Here is a 6,724-nt window from a genome sequence, read left to right as displayed (position 1 = left end):
TGCTATCAATAAATCCTCCCTTAAGGTTACTCCATTCCCTCTTATCTCTACAGAAGGAGCTAGATGTACATCAAATTTTTCTCCTTTTGCACCAATTACTGTCACAGTTTGGGAGGATGTTTCAACTCTGGTGGGTGTCTGTGTTATACATGTTCGTTGTGCTCCTGAATCTACCAAAAAGGTAGTATCCTCCTCCTGGGGTCCTGGTTTTAAATTTATCAAGGGCTCCTGGTCATCTTTTGACCCCAGGAGGCAGAGCCCCTGCCACCCCTATTCAAGGTCCTCTTGTACTTGGAAGATCTTTACATCCCTTTCTTGTGCTTAGGACACTCTCTTTTAAAGTGCCCTGTTTCTCCACAATAATAACACTTTTGCCCTTCATTCTGCCATGCATATTCTTGTGGCCAGATTTTCTTAGGTCGGGTTCCCCTCTCCTTCCGAGTCCCTATTCCCTTCTGCCATACATTCAGTGGGGGACTCTGAGGAATTCTGTGTGGTTTTGGATTTGTGTCTCATTACTTTGGTGATTCTGGTCACCATCCATTTGGTTTTCTCCTTTTGTTTTTCTTCATCCCTCCTCACATACACCTTTTGTGCCTCTTGTAGTAGTTCATTAAGTTCCTTATCATTCCAGTCCTCAATTCTTTCTCACTTTTTTCTTATGTCTCCCCATGAATGAGTCACAAAGTTTGCCTTTAAAAGCTGTTGTCCTGCCGGTGGACCCGGGGAAATTCCAGAGTATTGCTGGATATTTCTCCGTAATCTTTCTAACCACGCTGATGGGGACTCATCTTTACCCTGCCTTTCATCAAAGGTACAGCTTCTCTAATTCCCTTGATTATACAATTTTGATAATCAATCATATTCTGTCTGCCTTCCTCAGCATTTTGATTCCACTGCGGGTGGGCTACTGGCATTTTCTGTTCTCTCATCATTCCACCCACCCCCTGTGGGTGTTCTTGGTCCCACACTCGGATTCCTGCTACTCATATCATTTGTTGTTCCTCTAGAGTGAACGAGGTCCCCATAATCGATTGCATTACATCCCAGCTATAAATATTCAGCCCAGGAATTGATCCACCTGCTCCGCTAGTCTTAAGGGGTCACCTAAAAGCTTTACCACATCCTTTTTAAACTCCCTAATTTCAGCACTAATAAGAGGGACATTTACATAACCAACTCCCCCCTAGGGTCCCCCCATCGGGACCTCCCGCAGCGAATATTGAAATGCTTCATCTCTCACTTCCCTTGCTTGTCAGCACCAGTGTTTGCATCCCTGGACTTGACCCTGAGCAGTCTGCTAGGTCTAGGGCTGAGAGATTTGGCCAAGTTAAGGAGGCTTCATAGGGGGGCAGGGGTGAGTAAGTTAGAGCTGCCCCTGCCCCTCCTGCTCCTAAATTTTGCTGATCAGTGTCCATTCCTGCTCCTACAGGATTCGTGGGGTTTTGGTCTCCTCTGGGGTTAATGGGTAAATGTTCCAGGGGGTCCCACTGGTCCCCCTTTGGTTTCTTTTGTTTTCTTTTCCATAAGTTTAAGTACCCGAAATATATCTCAAGACCCCACCCAACAGGCTGCATAATTACTTTCTTCCTGATTAAACGGCTTCTTATTATTGGCAAATAGGTTTAATGCTTGACATAACCAGTCCTCATATGACCTGTATTGTGGCCTGAACAAATTATCTGGCCTGATGGGTCCCTTTGTCCATATAAACATACAGTATTGAACCATAGTTGCCCTGTCTATGGATTAGTACTGAGTTATTTTCCCAATTGTCTAACATAGCCCCCAAAGGACTGTCTGAGGGGATATTAGACGGTATTGGGTGTTTCTTTCCCCAGGACCCCTTACTACCAGAAGTCCGCATTCCAGAGAGAGGTTCAGAACACACACCTTTCATGGGTGTCCGGTCACTGGCTGAGTCCCTCGTGGGATATCAGAGTAGCAGTTAAAAGGACTCCGTACTCGCTTCGTATCTGTGGTACGTCTCACTCACACACCATTCACCTCTCTGGTCCTGACCACCTGGTAATACCCACAGACAGGCCCAAAGTTTTCTTACCGGGTCCTGTGCACACGTTTTAATGGTCACCACAGATTTATATACTGGATGTGTTAGCGTAAGAATACACACATAACCACCAGAATGGTTATATGAGGTGCTTTATTGCAGCGCTGGGAAACCAGGGGCACTCGCCCAAATCTGGCTTCCCCTTTGTCACATCGTGTTCACAATTTATACCTTAAAAGTTTCACAGTTAATGCATATTCAACATAGGTTGTTACATCACTAATACATATGCATCAGGGATTGCCCCATCAATCCATTACGGCATCAGACTCTTCTGCGCTTGCGCAGCCCCCTCTGGTGGTCGTCCTGATGAAGTAAGGAGTCTTCCTCAGACGAAGTAAGGAGTCTTCCTCAGATGAAGTAAGGAGTCTTCCTCAGATGAAGTAAGCAGTCTTCCTCACAGTGTACTTTTCACCTTTGGCACAGTTGGACGCCCCAGTGATCACACAACTCACTAAAACCAGCCCTATCTGTAATTATTCTGATAACTAGCATAGATTTGAAACAGTGTGACCTTCCTGCAAAATTTATAGCAGGACGGGCAGACAAGGACTATCCCAAGCTAGCAGATGGTTGGGAGGCTCTGTCTCTAAACTAACTGATAAGCAGAAGGATGGTGTGAAATAACTCATTCATGTTTAGTGGGGTCACTAAATCTTGTTATCTCACATTTGTGACTTTTCTAAAATAGGGCTCTTAACGCTTCTTTTTGGAAATCCTACAGCAACCGTTAGCATCTTCCTGAGTCGTATACCCTTGTGCTATAGGGTATATGACTCAGGAATATGGCAGAATTGTTGCATCATTTCTGATTTGCCTTGGATTTTCTTTCTGTTCCCCTTGAGGAACAATGAGGTCTTTCAATCTTGGAAGAAATTTAGGAATTTCAAGTCCCTGCAAAGAAACATGCTTGTTCTCTGTGTAGCTGAAAGAAGGCAGAACTTACTTAAAAGGCCTATCACCTTAAAATAGGGGACCTTTCTCTGGCCTGTGTGAGAGTAGCACTTTCTTAATTGCATTTAAATAACTATGTAGCATGATCGAAGTATACTTTCACCAAATCTGTTTCACTAAAAGTATTTTTCATGCTCTGCAGTAACTGAAGTGCTGCAGTTGAGTGATGCTCTTCGAGATGACATCCTTCCTGAACTTGGTGTTCGATTTGAAGATCATGAAGGTACCCAATTAGGTCTTATAACTTTGTAGCTATCTGTAGTCTTTCTGTTTTCGTAAGAAGTGGGAAAACAACCTGTTGAGACTAATCTGAAATAATCAAAAAAAACTCAAGGACTGCAAAGCTACAGCATATTATATTTCTGATGTATGAATATGTATTCTAGAACTGTATATTAAAATATATGTATAGAATATAAAAATGTACATTTCAATCTTTCTGATCTTTTTGTACAGTACCTAATTTCTTAGTCACTTTTGAGTAGTTAGCTGTATTTGCATTCAGCTTGCAAAGCCAAAATAGCTATTATAGGGTAAAACACTTATCTTTGACTATTGAAGCATTGGAAACCCATTTACCTATTTTTTGTCTTCTCTAGGACTTCCAACTGTGGTTAAATTAGTGGATAAAGACACGTTATTGAAAGAACGAGAAGAAAAGAAAAAGGTTATTAGTTTAAGCATTCTGTTTTTTAAATTTAAAGTAATGTGTAAGCTATGGGTACTTTTACATTTCTTGGATAACTTGGAAGAGAAATCTTAAGGCTAGCAACAAGGAAAATAATATAATTGATACTAAAATTTGACTGTATTCAGGAAAAGAATTTTTAAAACAGTAGGTTCTTGAAAATTTTATATGAGACCTAATAAATACCTCTAAGGTTTTTTGTTTAAGATTTTCATATAATTAAGGGATATTGAGTATTACAGACATACTGACTTCTCTGGAAGAACAATTCCAATCAGAAGCTGATTTGGACTTCTTTTGTCTGTAAAAATGAAGTTAACATTTTCCATAGAACTAGACTGTGTTTATCTGATTTGCGAGAACAAAATGCACTGGAAAAATCTTATTTAATGTAGTATGGATAAGTGAGAGATTCCTAGTGTGGGGGAAAGAATTTACTTATTACTAGATAAAGATTGTGAATTTTAATTCCCATTCACAAGGTCTGTATAGAAACCCTCTTTTTGGCACTGCCTAGCATAAATACTTGTCTTTGTAACATTTAAAATTAACACTTTGTATGTCTGTTTTCAGTTTTCACAAATTATAAAGTTCCATCTTGACTAGAAATGTTAGAAGACTCTGTCTGTGGAGATGTTTTCTGGACAAAGAAGAAGTAAAATATAGTTTCAGCCAATTCTAGATTTTTTATCAAAAAGACATTTGAAACCAGTTTGTATATAGCTGCTGGGTGTAACCTGCAGCTAGAGTACATTTTCCCTGGAAACAGTATTATGTTAAGTACTGGAAAAGCTCTTGGAGAAGCGATAGGTCTCTCCTATCAAGTGCAAGAGATTTTTTTTTTTTTAAGTTGTGTAAGTTGGCTAAATTTGGATAGTTGTTTCCCTAGGAACATTAAGGGATACAACTGCTTCTTGAGAAACTGTAATGTCTTCACAGTTTGAGTCAAAAGCTTAAAATATCAGCAAAATATGGTCTTTCTTTAGAGTAATTTCCAAAACATGTTTCCCTGTGAAATGGCAGGACCATTTCGTTTGCAGGCTTTGTATATAGTCTTTTATATGTATACACTTTGCATGCAAAATGCATTCTGGACAGTTAAAAATGGTTTAACTGTGAATAAAAGCAAATGAAATCAAAGTCGTTCAGTGGGAAGCATCAGACAATTCTAATTATAAGGCATGGTGTTTTTGCTGCAGGTCACGCTGCCAGTTCTGCCTGTAATTAGATATCCAAGAGAGCTAGTTGGCTGGGATTTGAGAAATCAACCAAATTAAATAGTTACCTCTTACTCATTAACATTGCCTCTTGTAGGTTGAAGAAGAGAAAAAAAGGAAGAAAGAAGAAGCGGCCAGGAAAAAACAACAGCAGGAAGTAAGTCTTCAGATCCTATTAATCTGGTTTTGAAGAAAAGTGTTAACAGCAAGTCACATGCAGGACAGATTACATTAGAACACACGCTCTCTGCCTGGCCTTAACTGGGCCCCCATTTATTTTTATTGTTTTTTTTTTTTCTGCGATTTCCTGCTCAGGATACCTTTGGCTTGCAGTTCAGGTTTGAATTTTCAGCTCCTATTATAGAGAGGCCATCTTTGAAAACACAACTGAAGGCTGCAAAAGCTTCTTAGAAGAACATGTTGCACTTATTTCAGTCCATAGACAGTATTACTTAATTGCCAAAGTAGTATCTTTCATGCCTCTTGGAGGACATTTTGCTTGTGTCATTTATTATTTTCTTCTCTTTCCAGTATTTTAGGTACGTGTGAAAAAAATCTGTTTTCTCTTTAAGAATCCAATTATTCCATATGATTAAACTCTGAAATGCAGTGGTTTGTAAAAATACATTTTATCTCTACCACTGGAATTGAGATAGCTGAGAGGTTTTAGGCTTTGAATGAGTACACAGCCAGAGAAGATGAACTTGTAAGATTATTTGCCATGCTGATGACTCTAACAGCACAGGAAGTGTGCTCCTGTGTTAAAAGAGGAAGTAAACATTTTGAGCGCCACATCCAGAGAGAAAACCAGATAAATAGTATTTATCACCCAAAAATTGCAAGTAGTTTTCAAGGTGATTCCCTTGCTTTGGGCATAAATTACTTGGAAAGGCTTTTGAGGTGTGCTTGTTTACAGATAAGTTTAAGTTCAGTTTATTTTCAATGCAATTACTTGGATCTTAGTTGTGCTGTGACCTGCACAGAAACCTGTGCTTGTCAGCAGGAAACTTGATAAAATTCATTACCTTTGCAGTGAATGAAAGGCTGAATACTCTTTACCCATAACAATTACTCACTTTGTATTGGCACCTAAAACACAAAGGAACCAAATTAGCAAAAATCAAATGCAACTTTCAGATTATATAAGCAAGTTACTTTGAGTTCCTGCAATACATCTATTTTATGCAGCAGATTTCTCTACAGATTTAAAACACACTTTGTCCCCCAGACAAGCACAGCTAAAACTTAGTGAGCTGTTTCTCACTGAAAATCTGAAAGTTTCTTTTCACATGATTAAAAATTATGAATAAAATGGGGTTTTTATTTGCAAACTGTAGTCTACAATATGTGACAGTTTGTCAGTAATTAACTGATATTAATGCATGTTTTATATTACAGGCAGCAAAACTGGAAAAAATGAAGATTCCACCACATGAAATGTTCAAATCAGAACATGACAAATGTTCCATGTTTGATGAAAATGTAAGAGACTTTTCTTCAGATAGAGTTTCCTTCCTCTGTTGTACATACTCCATTGTATATGTACATAGCTGATCTTGTTCCAATACTTCCAGAGCAGTACTATTTAACATAGCAAGAGCAGAGAAGGAGAGAAAGAAAAGGTGACATTATTTTTATTGCACATACCTTGCTTTAGGGAGCAAGGTTCTCTGTTAGCCAGCCATTATTTCAAGGGTATTTTCACTGTACATTGGTCTCCTTTGGCCTCTCTCATTGCAGAGCAAAACTGGGAGGAGGAACATGTATCAACCTTAACTATTCTACGATTCTATG

General features: G+C 39.0%; 1 long non-coding RNA gene across 1 annotated transcript; it reads left to right on the top strand.

Moving 5' to 3' along the window:
* Positions 1 to 2,808: 2,808 nt before the first annotated feature.
* LOC117438350 (uncharacterized) lies at positions 2,809 to 6,392 on the top strand. The gene is made up of 4 exons (XR_004550708.1): positions 2,809 to 3,248; positions 3,625 to 3,692; positions 5,028 to 5,087; positions 6,329 to 6,392. It is a non-coding gene; the product is annotated as an uncharacterized lncRNA (long non-coding RNA).
* Positions 6,393 to 6,724: the final 332 nt, after the last annotated feature.

This window comes from Melopsittacus undulatus, unplaced genomic scaffold, assembly GCF_012275295.1.
Source record: "Melopsittacus undulatus isolate bMelUnd1 unplaced genomic scaffold, bMelUnd1.mat.Z mat_scaffold_154_arrow_ctg1, whole genome shotgun sequence".
In the NCBI taxonomy this organism is placed as follows: domain Eukaryota; kingdom Metazoa; phylum Chordata; class Aves; order Psittaciformes; family Psittaculidae; genus Melopsittacus; species Melopsittacus undulatus.
The sequence above is the reverse complement of the archived record's forward strand: the minus strand, read 5'-3'. Positions and strand labels throughout refer to the sequence as shown.